General features: G+C 41.9%; 1 protein-coding gene across 6 annotated transcripts in view; it reads right to left on the bottom strand.

Moving 5' to 3' along the window:
• Window positions 1-14341, bottom strand: part of Esrrg (estrogen related receptor gamma) — a 635772-nt gene that overhangs the window by 211001 nt on the left and 410430 nt on the right. The gene's annotated exons all lie outside the window — the stretch shown is intronic.

Genomic DNA, 14341 nt, shown 5'->3' on the forward strand with positions numbered 1-14341 from the left:
TCAAACACAGACCCACAGAGGCAGACACAAAGACAAGGCAGGAAAACAGAGACGGGAAAGGATGAAAGAGGGAGAAAGAGAAGAATTGAACGTTAAGGACATTGTTCTTGAGCCTGTTTCCGGGGGCGCTGGGAGTACCCATCATTCACCTTCTAGTCAATACCTGTTGTTCTACACGAAGGAACCAGCGTAAACCCATGACAGGGTGTCATCAAAGCTCCCAGACAGGCCATAAACAAAAGCTCTTAAGGGCCCACTTGCTTTTATTTTACCTTTGTCCGAAGAACCACTGCCAGTATTGCCCCAGCTCTCCAGACTAAACTTAGCAACAGAAGAGTGGTGATGTGCAAAGCCCCTGCCATTCCTAAAACTGCATTTTCCTCCACTCCAGTCTCTTCCACATCCTCAAACTATTTTATCGCGATCAGAATCTCAAGTTTTCTTTTCCAGCCTACGCAAATGATCCTGGCTATGTTAGCGATTGTGAGCCTACTTCCATATGAAGAACCGTGTCTTTTATTGGTCTTACACATAGGGAATATAGCCTCAGTCAGTTTGTTTATTTCAATGACTCCATTTCAGAGCCATTCATCAGTATATAAACGCATAGAGTACGAAGTTCCCACCAATATTTAAGGATTATTTCTTAGGAGTTCACAAAACTTAGTGATCACCAGTGTTGATTAATAAATGTGCGTGTGTGTGTGTGTGTGTGTGTGTGTGTGTGTGTGTGAAACTGGCCACTGTTGAGAAGACAACACAGCTAAATTCCATCTGAACTTCACAGGATTCTTGAGTCAAATATTTCCTATGCAGAAAGGACAAGGCATCTCATTTTGGAAAAAGAAGATTTACAATGGTTCCTCCCCCTGCCTCCCTTTTAACATCACACCTCGTGAAGGGCAGTGCCGTGAAGTCTCTCACCTGACAAAGTCTCTCTCTAACATAGAAGAAACACAGCACCCAATTTTGTCAACCCATAAGTGGTTGGATTTCTGCACAGGTAATTAGATGCAAAGATGTAATAGGTCATCTTGCTTTTCTGCTCACCACAGGGTAAAACCCCTCTTAGCAAAGCCTCTAAGAACCTCGGGAGCCACTATGAAGAGATGACAGTTGGGGAAGAGGCTGAGATAATTGCTTCCCAGTGGAAAGTTGATGTATGGGGATTCTCTAGAATTTGGGGGAGTAATCACAGGATAACCGAATAGAGGCAATTATCGCCTTCGCTGTAAATCTAACGATACTGTGTCACTGCACAGATCTCATGCTGTCCCCCAGATCTCCTTTCCTCTGTTGTTCCAATTCATTTTAAAGGGAGGCTGCTATGGGATTTCCTATCAGAAACGTTTGTTCACCTCAGTCTTCTAAATGGGCATCTCAAGAAGAAAACACGAAGCCACACATTTGCCTCTTTCCCAAGTATACTGCACGATGGGAGCCGCTCTGTGTCCCAAAGTCAAGCCGTACCTCTGTGTTCAGGGAGCACTCAAGAAAGAAAAGCCACCCAAAGGCCCCCTTGCTCTTGGACACCATTTGTATGGTCCTTTCCTCACGAGCTAGGGAAAGACAAAATATGCCTCTCGCCAGTCTTGGCTTCAGCATTCTCTGCCTCCTGCATCTGCTTGTCCCTGTCACTGCTAATGAGCATTGTAATTAATAGATCTCTCTCCTTGTCCTCCTGCCTGCTCTTTGGGCTAAGCACGCTCCTCAAGTCAACGTTTGAAAGAAAGCGGGTCGGCTCTGACTTACAGCAGCCCTGTGAATTCCTTTTAATTTAGAACTCTTACAATACCACTTCACTGATTACCTTATAATTACCGGACTGCTCACACATACATTATGATCTTCAACTACAGTTAGAAGTTATTAGGCTACTAAACCATAGACGCTCTCCTCGTCCAGCCTCTCAGGCTATAACAATTAACTCTTTCAGTCTGTCTGAGGAGGTACTGTCCTTTGCTCAACCCCCTGCCCTCCCGGGGGGAGTTACTTTGAGCTGCTTGAACACAAAACCCATCCTTTCTTCTCCAGGAACCCCTCCCCACTTCTCTATAACCTCTATGACCTCTCATCTCAATTTTCATTCCCACAGGCCTTTTCTCCAGGGTGTCTACCATTCACAGACTCTTGATTTAAGAAAGAAGGCCAGAAATTTCCATTCTATCTGTGAGACAGTTATTTGCTAAGTCACCAAATGTGTACTAGTCAAAGGTATGTTGTTCAGGTCCATGAAAAACAGGGAATCTCGAAGTTAGCTAGCTGTCTCTTTCAAATTCTCAGTCCATAATTTTACTATAACCCGGATGCCAGCTGAGAGATTCAGCTGTCAGAGAAGTCCTTGGAACCAGGGCAACATCTTCTAAATGAAGGCCAGCTACTTTAGCCATAAATGAAAACGAACAAACTGGATTTTCGCTATAGGTTGTATGTGATTCTTTTCCAACAGGAACTGTGTCCTTAGTTAATAATTTTTGCCTAGCAGAAATACTAATTAGATTGTCAGTTATTAGGGCTTCTGATGTGTGCCAAGCTGAGCATTTCACATAACGTAACTCATTTAATGTCTGACACAGCCCTGTGTGTGTGTGTGTGTGTGTGTATGTGTGTGTCTGTGTGTCTGTGTCTGTGTGTCTGTGTGGGTGTTGGGAGGTATTTTTAAAAAATTATGCCTCAGATGTTCTGAAGTGTATTGAAGGTTATATAGTCAGGAAATAGCAGAGGTGGGATTGGAACTCATGTCTCATTCCTAAGTTCAGAGCAGAAATGTCTAGAAGCCAACAGAGTTTTCCATGGGGCTTACTCATTTTCTAAAACATAGCCAAGGGACTGGAGAGACGACTCAGTGGCTAAGACCATGTGTTGTTCTTGCAGAGGACCCAAGTTCAGTTCCCAGCACCCAAGTCAGACAGCTCACAACTGCCTGCAACTTCAGCTCGAGGCACTCCAATGCCCTCTTCTGGCCTCTGCATGTTCTGCACTGACATGAGTGTACACAGACATAGTCATATACATGTAATTAAATGTCTTTAATTAACAAGCTTTAAAACACAGCTTAGCTGGGCCTAGAGGCACACACCTTTAATGCTGCCTACTAAGGGGACAGACTGAAGCAGGAAGATTACAAGTTAAAGACTTGCCTGGGCTACAGAGTAAGTTTAAGGCTATCCTGGACAACTTAGATGCTGTCTCAAAATATAAAATACAGGGATGGGGAGGTAGCTCAGGTAACAAAGTGCTTGCTTTGCAAATACAAGGACCTGAATTTGACTCCAGGTCCCACATTAAAAATAAAACAGTTGGACATTGGTAGCTCACATTTATAATCCCCAGATTGAGAAGGCAGAGACAGGTGGATCCCTGGGTCTTAATAGCCAGCTAGCTTAGCATACTTGGCAAGTAACTTTCACACTAGTGAGACACCCTGTCCCTATAAACAAACAAACAAACAAACAAACAAAAAAACTCCACAAAGTGGACAGCACCTAAGGATGATATCCAAGATTGTCCTCCAGTCTCAACATATAAGTATACACACATGTACCTGGACAGACACACATGAGCACGTACACACACACACACACACACACACACACACACACATGGAGCTTAGGAGTAGTAGGGCACTTGCCTAGCACGCATGAGGCCCTGAGTTCAATCCCTAACAGTTGCAATGGAGCTTAGGAGTAGTAGGGCACTTGCCTAGCACGCATGAGGCCCTGAGTTCAATCCCTAGTACGGCTAAATAAATAAATAGGAAAATAAAAAATAGCTGAGCCAGTGGGAATGGAGATGCTACAAACAGAGGCCTCCACTTTGGTTTCCTCGCACCTCATCCCCTGCTCGCCCTTAAGTACAAAGGAGACAGAAGGGCCACTGCCCTGGCTGCTGGTCTGCCCTGTTGAGTCACCTCCTCATGGTTTGGAGCGATGCACAAACAGAATCCTGAATGAACACCCTTGTCTCTTAAGCACACTGAACTCATTACACTGAGCATTTCCTAGACGCCATTACATTATAACCTCAAACCACAGTGAGTCTTAATTCTCGAGCTCTCTGTCTCTGAAATTCTACAGCTCTATTATTCAAGCCTGAAATATTCACAACTATCTATAAATTCAATTGTCAGCTGGTGGGTTTTATTCTAGACTTCACTTCAATCTAAAATTAGAGGCACTAAAATTCACATTAACTCTAAGAGGAATGCAGTGAATAAGTCTTTATTTCAAAAGAACACCTTTTTGTCAGAAAGAGCCATTTTCAAGATGATGGCTTTATCTGTAGCCAAAGAGAATAAAGACCAATTCCACATTGTGCTGTTAATGCAGAAATTTTAGGTCACATTGGATTAATAAAAAATCTAAATTTAGCTAAGAATTATGAATAGAAATAACATGTGTCAAAATGTGTGGGAAATATTTATTTTAAAGCTTCAGTACAGATTACATTTATTTTATTATTTTAGGAGAAAAGAGGAGGAAGATACAGGAGTAAGGGAAACTGCTTTCTAAAAATCCGAGAACAAAATAAAGGGAAAATACTTCAAGAACAATATTCAGGGCCCTAGGGATATTGCTCAGGGGTAGAAGGCTTGCTTAGTATATACAAGGTTCTCTGAATTGTTCATTTCTTTTCTAAAACTGAAAATAACATTTTTATATGAGAAACCATATTTGAGAAACTTAACAGCCTTCTTGAAATTTTGATACTTTAAAAAGCACTTGCGGTAGAGTTTAAGGCACACTCTCAAACAATTCTGACACTCACATTTCAACACAGGAACATGTTTCCCAGCCTGGCCTACGGGTCTGCAAGTGTAAATTTTGGTGTTGGACATTAAAGATCGGGAAAATCAAACTTCTTAGTGGATGGACAATTTAATTAACCGCGGTGTCCATGTGTGCAGAGAGAGGGTGGGATAGAGAAAGAAGAAGAATCAATTAAAGTTGCTGCTGAAGGGGAAAAACAAGAAGATGATCTGTGAGTTAATATTCAATTTATATTATAATTATCAAGTTAATTGTTTCTGGTGATTCTAGCCAGATCCAGGTAAATGTGTAAACTTGAGTGAAGGCTCAGAATTTCCATGCATTTATGTCCATGCCCAGGGTGGTCTACATTCCAAAGAGAGGGATCAAGCTCAGAGAATACTCTTGTTTGGTAAACACTAGCACGTGCTGGTGGGTTGAATGACCCAGGTAGGACCTGGGTCCTATTTGAATGCTTGGTAACTAGTCCGCTTGGTAACTAGTCCTTGATTCTGTTTGGGGAAGTCTTGGCATCTTTAAGAGGTGTAGCCTCCCTGGAGGAAGTGTGTCACTGGTGGTGGTGGGGGTGGGTTGAAAGGTCATAGCCTGACCCCAGCGTCAGCTTGTTTTCTGTTCCAGTTGAAGACGTGCCCTCTCGGCCTTCCGGTTTACTGCCACATCTCCTGTTTGGTGTGCTTTCCCCCACCACTGTGGACACATCTCTGGAACCATAATCCAAAATGAATGGTTTCACCAATAAGTTGCTTTAGGTATGGTGTTTTATCACAGCAATGGAAAATGACTAATACGTAAATAATGTACAATCACATTGTTTTTAACTCTTTCATCAAAACATGACTCTTAATTTTTATTTTATTTGTGTCTGTAAGTGTGTGTACACTATGGTGTGCACATGGAGTGCAGAGGATAGACTTGCAAGGAGTCACTTCTTTTCTATCGTGTAGGTCTAGAGATCAAACTCACGTTTTCAAGGCTGTCAAGTGTGTTTACACACTGAGCCATCTTGCTGGCCCAGGACATGAGTTCTTAACCAACAGCTGTATTTCTTGTGCTGAGACAGGGTCGTGTGATGTTGCCCAGGCTGGCCTAGAACTAAATCACCAGAGTGCCTGAGTACTTCCAGTGCTGGAATGACAGGAGAACAGATGTATTTTATCAAGTGATTTTTTTACTCAAATCTTGAGTTTATTTCCTACTTTTCTAAAAAGAAAATCCCTGGGCACCTACGCCTGTAAGAGCCCTACAGTGGGGAGACTGAGGCAGGAGAAGAGTCCGTGATTCTAAGAAATGTGTGCGTAGCAGTCACCTTACTCCGTTCCAACTGTTAAACTGAGGCAAGATCCAACTTTCCTCCGGTGGCAGATGCCTTCACAGGCTAAATAAATGTCCCCGAAGAAGCCACCACTGTGTTTTCCGCACTGTAATTTGAGGTTCTAACCAGGTTCCCAACATCATTATGAATTCCAAATGCTTTAAAAACATATTTCCATCAAGTCTGTAAGAGGACAAGAAATCAGCCAAAAGGTACACTTACAAACAAATGACAGAGTTTCCGAGTCACGGCCACCATCTACCACTACTGATCCACAGCCAGGAATGGATGGATAGAGACTGGTTGGCTGTTCAGCTGCTGAACTCGCTAGAGGAGATATTAAAGTACTTTTGGTTTTTTTGTTTTGTTTTGTTTTGTTAAAAAAATAAAGCTCTGGAGCTGGAGAGATGGCTCAGCGGTTAAGAGCACTGACTGCTCTTGCAGAAGACCCAGGTTCAATCCCCAGCACTCGCATGGTGGCTGTGAACCATCCGTAACTCCAGTTCCAGGAGACTCCAAAGCCCTCTTCTGACCTCTGTGGCATTACATGACATGGGTGCACTCACATACATGCAGGCAATACACTCATACACTTAAAATAAAAATAATAAATAAAATATTTTAAAAATAAAGCTCTAAGTAGCTTATAGTTATTTCTTATTCATGTTTTTAGAAGAAAGCATCTAGTCTTATAGCACATCTCCTCCAGGGACAGTTTGCAGTGCCAGTGACCGCAGAGGCTGCCCTGGTAGCCTGAGCGACGACTTCAAGCACCGCCTTACAATGAGCGGCTCCCTCCATCCCCTTCAACTAATTGCACACTCCTAAAGTGGCAAAATGTGAATCACTTAGTTGCGAAATGGGCACCAGCTGCTATTGTCAGAGAATGGGATGCTGAAGAGGAGGAAAGCAGCTGAATAAAGTGTCATGTCAGAAATCAACGGTGCAACGTGTGATTTGAGAAAACATGACTACTTTACAGAGACAGGGTGTCATTATGGCTTCACAGTAATACGGTGCTTTGACAACTGCCGTGTCTACCGTATCATCACTGCATTAAGGTACACTAGCTTAGTTGGCGAAGGATGAGAAAGGGTTTTTTCTTTTAATAAGAAATATCTTCATGTTTGCCTGGTTAACCTAACACGAGATCGTTAATTGTAAAGGAAGAATTGTAAGTCCTGACCCCTGAGCCTCAGAAAGACAGAAACATGCGGGGAACATATATGCCCATACAAGGTCACATATGTTTAACTGAATGACCGTCTTTCCTCAACAGGAAGGCCCACCTCTAGAAAAGATTTCTGTATAACACTATTGCAGTCACTCAGTAATGCTGCTTCTGTAGCAAGTAACTTATTCATTTCATCTCAAAGACTCTCGACTCAGCTCATTTAAAAAGAGCATAAGAAGGGCTGGAGAGATGGCTCGGCGGTTAAGAACACTGGCTGTTCTTGCAGAAGAGCCGGTTTCGAATCCCAGCACCCACACGGCAGCCAACAACTGACCATAACTCCAGTTGCAGGGCATCCGACAGCCTCTTCTGCCCTCCGCGGGCATTGCATGACACGGGCGCACTTATCTACATGCAGGCATAACACTCATACACATAAAATAAAAATAATAATAAATAAAAAAAGAGCATAAGAAAGCTGCTTCTGGGGAAGATGTGGTTTAGTTGCTGACAAGGGTCATGGCTATGTAGCCTGGTACAGGTGGGAGCAGATCCTGAGAAAGCAAATTCAGTCCTAGCTAAGCTAGAAGCTCCCTGGTTCTGCAAAGGACTCCCCACTCCACCCAAAGGGAGGATTCAGGACAAATGAGAAACTTTCAACACTGAAGGTGCATCCTGTTCCATGACACGGAACTTCACTCCTAGTGACTAAACCCTTACTAGGAAAGACCTTCCACTGGAGCCCTTTGTCCAAGCTTTCAACATTCTTTCACTCTGACCTCAGGTTCATCAGCTCTCCCAGTTTAAGCACTTAAACCCCATCTCCCAGGGACCTCTGAGTCCCAGGTTATCTTCCAACATTCAGAGAGCACTGGGGAGGACTGCAGGGCTCGTCTGAGCAAGATACCTAGGACAACAGAAGACAGGCGAGTGCTCCTTCCAGCAGAGAAGAACAGGAAAGACGGCAGGAGAGAGGCACCAAGAACACCTAGCCAGACCAGAGCGGGGGAGGTTTTAACTGTTTAGGAGCTGCATGGAGACACTCTGGCATCCGTTTTCCTACATCTTGGGAACCAAAAGCCACTGCTTGTTACCCAATTATCTAGACTATTATCTATTCATTTATGATTTTATTTTTTAAGAGTTTTTTTTTTCTACTTTATTTGTATGAGTGTTTTGCCTGCCTGAATGTATATGTGCCACATGAGTGCAGTACCTGTAGAGGCCAGAAGAGGGTATTTATCCCGTGGAACTGGAGTTACAGATGGTCGTTAGTCTCCATATGGGTGCTGGGAACCAAACCTGGGTACTCTGTAAGAGCAGCAGGTACTCTTAACAGCGCTCTTTATTTTTTAGACAGGGCCTCATATAGTACTGGCTGGCCTCAAACTTACTATACAGTTGAGGCTGGCCTTAAATTCCTGGTTCTCCTGCCTCTTCTTTCCAGAGGCTGAAATTATAGGCCTATACCACCATGCCAGACTAGTCTTAGACCTAGAAAACCCCAGTGGCCTCCATCTATACTGCCAGGTGACTTCTCCAGCATCCTAATTGATAAGTATTATTAATGAGAAAAAGAATTATTCTGTGATACCACCATGTGTCAGACATTACGACTTTCAGCAGTTTCTCTATTTAAGGATTCGATTCGATACAGATGTGCTTAGTAGTGTAATTTATCCTCAGCTTCCTTTCTTGGACCTGTTTCAATCTGGGGGTGAGCATCTCTTGTTTATAGCTCTAGATACAGTGAGTCACTAACAGCAAATCAATAAAACCATTAAATACATAGTAATACTAGGTAATTGCATTCCTGGTGTTTTGCATAATTAACTGTCTGAGATTTTCTTTAATATCATGGACATTCATGTAAAATAGAGTGGCTATAAGTCTATAAAATATACACTTTATATGAATCATGATTCTGCTTAAAACTCCAGCTAATCATCTACTTTGGGTTTGAAGGGACCTCTCCCTTCCACTTCCATTTCCAATTCCAAATCAATTCTTATGACATCATTTTATAACAAACTTGATATTTAACTGATGATGGCTATTAGCGATTATACTGAACTGCATCTAAGGATGGTAACAGTAGGGGAGATACCATTTAGTTTAAACAAACTTCTGCCATGTAGTCAATACTATTGAGGCAAATTAAATGTTTTAACAAGTGTGTATGTTTGTACTTAATGCAGCTTAATTAACTATGTCCTCACAATGGTCCAATGACACAATACCTATGGATCTTTAAAAGAAAGTTAAGGAATGTCTCTTGAGAAACTCACGCACTGCACATGCTGGAAAATAAGCATTTTTATCTCTGATCTCAAGAAATAGTTCTTATTTTACACAAGTTCAGCTCCTGGGAACCAAAAACACCAGGAGTAGAAGGGCTTTCGAATAGAATGCCTACTGTCAACCCTCATGGGGAGCAAATGTCCCAGGATGGACTGGGTCACTGTCCCCAGAGTGGAATGAAGTATTCTAAGCAGTGGGTGGGGACCATCACCAAAAGGGAAGGTTCTTGGAACACAAAAACTACACAAGATAAATCATCAAAATGAAGCTTATGATACATGCCAAATATAACATTTATTCGGCCTTCGAGATTTACTATGCTAAGCGCAGTCCTCTGCAGCAATCTTTCCAGAAGAAAGAGAGTCTCCCGTTTCTACAAATCTCTGCTCTTTCAAACAGAAATATGGATCAATAAAGTTTGCCTGTGTTCAGACAATTCTGTCTTCAAGCAGTCAAGGAGTACATGGCAGAGAAGTCGACACAACGGGGGACTGACAGCTAAATGAAGACCTTTTCACGCATCTCGCTGGAGAAGAAATAAACAGACGTTCAACTCATAGGAAGCCTAGTGCTGATCTTTACAAGTGACAATCGAATATAGATGCTCTAAACACACACTCCAGTGATGGAGTTCACAAATCAAATCCAGGTCAATGAAAGCAGTGCTGCCTGAATTTCCCTTCCTATTCCCTTAGCCTCATTGAGGCAGGAAATAAGAATACTATCAGTACTTCCTGTAAGGACACTGAGATCATAGGGTTGATGTCACCCCTTGTTTATTTAGAAAATGTTTAAAAAGAGCTATCGCAATTACCCATAGAGCAGCTGCCTCCAGGGAGAAGGCCAGTTCACGTGGAGGGTGATTCTGAAATCTACTTGGGAACAGGGTGAATTAACTAATGAGAAGATCCAAACGCTGAGGAAGAATCATTGTAAAAAAAAATCGTCGCTTAAAGCATATATGAAAATATCTATATTCAGGGAGATTTGCAGAGCAACTGGAGATACCAAATCACATCTGCTGATGGCACTTAAACTACATTTATACCTTTAACTTGATAGCTTAGTCTGCAAGCTAACATCTGGATGCAAGGGCAGCTAGTGTCGGGGCGATGTGTGGCTGCAGAGTTAAGCTAGGATGATACCCAGTTGGTATCAGGTGTGGTCCAGCTGAAGCTCAGTGAGGAGAAGTGGGGGAAGGAGAGGACACAGTTCATTATTCATTCAGAGATGCCTCTCATTCTAAACATTTCAATGAGCTGGCTGCTGGAGGAAAAGATGATGCTAAGCCACAAACCACTCCTTGCAGGCAAGACAAAGTAACATACATCCACATTTTTGTTTAATTCAGGCCTTGGAAGTGACTAAAGATTTGTTCTAGGGCCTGATGGGTTTTGTAAGCAGGGATTATTCCGCACTGAGAAGGCCAGGAAAGGCCATCAAAGAGCAGGGTTCAGATCAGAGGGATCCCCCAGGCCTTTTGTAACACCCAGAGGTCCAAATGACAGCATGCAAAGTGTGGTATCTAAATCTTATTGTCATTCCAAAAAACAGTTAAAAAAACAACACAAGGGGGCTGGGCTCAGTGGTCAAGAACACTGGTTGTTCTTGCAGAAGGCTCAAGTTCGATTCCCAGCACCCACATGTCAGCTAACAACTGTCTGTAACTCCAATTCCAGGGAATCCGACGGCCTCTTTTGTCCTCGCGGGCATTGCATGACAGGGGTGCATTTACCTATATGCAGGCAATACACTCATACATATAAAATAAAAATAATAAATAAAATATTATAAAAAAAAACCAACACAAAACAAAACCAGACCCAAACAGAGTTCTCTGAGCCCGTTTAGAACCCAGTGCTGCAAGGACCTGGCTACGTCTGTCACCTGTGGTCACTGCAAAACTTGGACCCTCCATTTCCACACTGAGGAAATGACAAGAGTTACCTGCACACTTCCCTAAATAGATCCCCTACATCTTTAAAAAATACATTGGATTCCAATAAATCCACAGTGACCTGTGTCTCAGGTTAGCTCTTGAGGGTAAAGTCTGACATGAAGGCACACTTGGGTACCACTGAGACTCTGTGTGTGTGTGTGTGTGTGTGTGTGTGTGTGTGTATGTGTGTACACGTCTAGTACAAGAGAAAGAATAGTTGCAAACAACTTGCTACACAGTAAAGCTGCCGGAACCACATTCAAGGAGGAACAGTTCTCAGGAGGTTCTGGAAGGATAGAGCTGTGATCACTTGAGGTGAGCTGGGCCCAAGGACTCTTGTTTTGTGCCTCAAAATGGCACTTTTTTTGCTCATTACGTGTTTGGGAGGAGGCGCTGGTGGAAAGGGCAATTCTGTGCAATCAGTGTTTAAGTGGATGTTTGTCCCAGTGTGTGACACCACGCTGTCAGCAAGCAGCAGGGAGCCTTGAGTTGTTACTACATTTGATTTGACTGCCGGTAGGAAGCTTCATTTCCACCAAGTGCTGGCGGCCCCTCAGAGAACCTTCTCTTCATTTGTCCAATGATTTTTTTCTTGGTTTTGTTTTGGGGGTATTTTTTTTAGATGCCCGTATTCTATTTCCCTTTTCCTGAATAGATCAAGAGCTCAAATGCTACATGGATTTGTAAGAGGTAACCCAGGACTGGTCTCCTGAGCATGTCAGACCCGGAGGGCCTGTGAAAACCAGGTCCACACTATTTGTTCCCTATTTCCAGCAGCAGCACCTTATTTTAATTCTGATTTCCCAGCTTGCCGCTAGGTCAATACAGAAGGAAACAGGCTGTACACACCGTGCCTGTGTCTTTTACTTAGAGAGTTTATTTTAGCTGATGGAGGGGGTAGCTCGTAGCTTTTTTTTTTTTTCAATTTTGCTAAAATAATTCCTATTTTCAGTGATTGCGTCTGGCAACTTTTTTTTTTTTTTTTTTTTTGATTTGGGACTTGACTATGTCACACCAAAACCTTTCTCTTTGCAAAAAAGAATTTGGTAGAGATTGTGACGGAAAAGGTGTGGCGTTAAACACAATTAAGGACATGTGAAAATGTCTTTAGGAATTCTGCTACTTTAAGCTAATTTAAAAAATTAACTAAAATAAAATTATTTCTTAATTATTGATATTTCCCATTAGGATCTTTAAGTAAATATGTTCAAATAGTGCCTCTGACAATTCTAAAACTGAAAAACATTTTTTGAAAAGAAAAGAAACGTGCATGAATTAAAACGGTGAGAAAAAAATGATAGGAAAAAAAAATCCCTCAGACATATTAGGAAAATTCAAGCTGAATGGAAAAGTAATTAACGCTAAGGAGCTAAAACTGTAATTAAGAAAAATTTCATTAAGGAGAAGAAGCAAGTGAGCCTGATTCTCTAAATATGACAAGGTGCTGCGTAAAAATAAAATAGAAGCAGGTTTCAGCGAGCGGAGCAGGAAAGCCATGTCTTTAACCAGATCAAATTCTTGAAATTGGCTGTCAAGACAGGATTGTTGTGATTTATACCCGTCTATCAAGTGCACGTAAGGGAGAGACACAGAACGGGCAAGCTGCTGCCGCACGGTTCGCAAAGAACCTTTAATTTCCACAGCACCATCTGTTACCAAATCTGATTCACATTCTCTTTAATCTGGTTTAGTTTCATAATACTAATTCTTCCCCAACCTTTATGAACATGAAGCACAAAAAATAAAAATAAAAATAAAACGCTTTGGTTGTTGGTGAGTGAGAAATTGAACATTATAGAGTTAAGGTGTTAAGGCTGCCGTGACTTACGGTAAGGTGCTCTCTTCCATTAAAATGTATTCCTGGGAAAGGGATTTGTTTTCAGCCAATGCAGAGATATGAAATTGTTCATATTTGGGGTGGGAAAAAATGATGATATAAAAGTAGGCCAGAGACATGAAAGCAGAGGTTGTCATAAAACACAATTTTTGTCAAGTTTAGTCATTTTCAGAACTGGCTATAAAATCAGTTTGTCATGGTCTTCACATAGAGAAAGCCTGAAATTGTATTTTTGTTAAGGAAATTCAAGAGGGTGATGTATATATTCAGAAAGAACACAGAAGGTATGAATAGACACTGTAGAGAAATCAAAGTGGGAGAGGAACAGTATGTCTTAAAATAAAGAGATGTGAACAGAGACACACTCAGGCCTCTCGGGGTTTCCACTGGCCGCTGCTCGTGTTCACCATGGCGTTGCCCCTCAGCCAGTATCATAACCATTACCACAATAATGAGCTGCCGAGCTATAAAATTACAAAGTGTTTTCTGCATCAGAGAAAGATTAAACTATGCTCAGTAAAGATTTAGTGTTAAATGTATTTTATTGCTTCCTAAGTCGGTGAAAATTTGTTATCTCTAAAGGTAATGTACATAAAGAGCCATGGACATACATTAAAAAAAAATGAGGAAAAAAATGTGCTTTGAATACTGGTTTAAGTTTGTATTACCATTTTACTCACCCAACTCACTACATCATTCTTCTATGAGCATTAGGGGAAAAAAAAATCAGTTTTCCTTCTAACCCAGTGTTAAAGAACACAGCCTGTGCTACCTGGTATATTGCCCTTAGTCAATGGTAATTGGAGAGACTATGATTAAAAAAAAAAAAAAAAAAAAAAAAAAAAAAAAAAAACTTAACAGTTAAGAGCACTAGCTGCCCTTGTAGAGGACCCAGGTTTGATTCCCAGCACCCACATGGTGGCTAACAACCGACCAGTTCCAGGGAATCCAATGACCTCTTCTGACCTCCATGGGCATTGCACAACATGGGTGCACTTACACACATGCA

This window comes from Nannospalax galili, unplaced genomic scaffold (genome assembly GCF_000622305.1).
Source record: "Nannospalax galili isolate Female #2095 unplaced genomic scaffold, S.galili_v1.0 scaffold657, whole genome shotgun sequence".
NCBI lineage: Eukaryota > Metazoa > Chordata > Mammalia > Rodentia > Spalacidae > Nannospalax > Nannospalax galili.